The sequence below is a fragment of the Haliaeetus leucocephalus genome, unplaced genomic scaffold, assembly GCF_000737465.1.
Source record: "Haliaeetus leucocephalus isolate CR32 unplaced genomic scaffold, Haliaeetus_leucocephalus-4.0 Scaffold656, whole genome shotgun sequence".
NCBI lineage: Eukaryota > Metazoa > Chordata > Aves > Accipitriformes > Accipitridae > Haliaeetus > Haliaeetus leucocephalus.
Window position 1 is genome coordinate 6,913,104 of NW_010973092.1, and position 1,254 is coordinate 6,914,357.

The window sequence follows — 1,254 nt, forward strand, 5'->3', positions numbered from 1 at the left end:
GCCGGTCGGGGCCGGGGGTCCGGCGGGGCCTGCCCGGAGCGGAGCGAGGGGTCCGGCGCCGGAGCCCACCTCGCCCCGAGGCTCCATCGGGCCTCATATCCCCCTCCCCGTATCTTCCCACCCATCCCTCCTCCGGTGCGCTGCACGGCGTGGGGTGGGGGGGCTCTGGAGGAGGACACGAAGCCCGGAGGGGTGGTCGGGGGGTGCCCTCGCCCCGTCGCTGCCCGGGCATCCCACCTCGGCGTCGGGCACCGGCGGTGCAGCTGGCAGGGGCGCCGGCTGCCGCTGGGAAAGTCGGGGCCGAGCTGCAGCGCGGGCACCGAGGGCGTGGGGTGCCAGGCCTAAAGCGTCCCCGCTCCGGAGGAGCGCGGGTGGCGTTAGTTAAAAATAATAAGGGGTTGAAGGAGATCGGGGCGGTGCGGCCGAGAGCCGGTTCGGTGGTGCGCGCCTTCTGCGTGGCAGGGCTTGGCCGGTCTGGCTGGGATCCCCGTAAAGCACCTTGTCACCCCTCCTGGAAGAGGTCCGAGCATTTACCCAGCCACCGGTGAACTCCTGGGCCTCTCGTGCATAACCTGTGTATTTATTATTTCCCTCAAGTCTTTTAGTTTTTTGCCTCCACCGCTGCACAGGCAGGCTGTCCCCTGCTTATGGGGGCAGCTCCTGATGCCCGGCGATGCAGAAGCCGCGCCAGCTTGGCCACCTTTCGGCATCGCCTGGAAGGCTTTGCTTCCCATCGAGGCTGGTGCTCGCTCCCAGCGCTGCCATCGCATCCCAACGCCGGGGCTCTCCTTTCCCGCGGTCCCAGCCGGCTGCTGCTGCTGCAGCACACCCTGGGGCTGGTCTTCTTCCCGCTACCGGTGCTCGCAGGGTTGGGAAGCCGGCGCCTTGTAATGCCCCTTTGTCACCGACAGCCTTGAAACAGCAGCTCTTCCTGCAGCAAAGCAGCATCTTTGTTACTTTAATCTTGATAGTGTTTTTTACCGGGGCTGGGCTGGCGCAGATGGGGAGGCAAGCGGCCCTGTGCCTGCTCCGCTCGGCTGCGCATGGGGACCGTGGCCGAGGAAGTCATCCTTTTCCAAATAAAACAACCAGGACGAATTCAGTAGGAAATAAGTTCCTTGCTTCTAAGTGAACTTGCCGTGGGTGGAGAAGAAGGAAATTAAACAATAGAAAAAACGTGCGGGGCTTTATATGGCAGGAAAAAAACCCCAACCTCACTGGCCTCTGGCGGGATGGCCGAGCATCTTCCCTTCA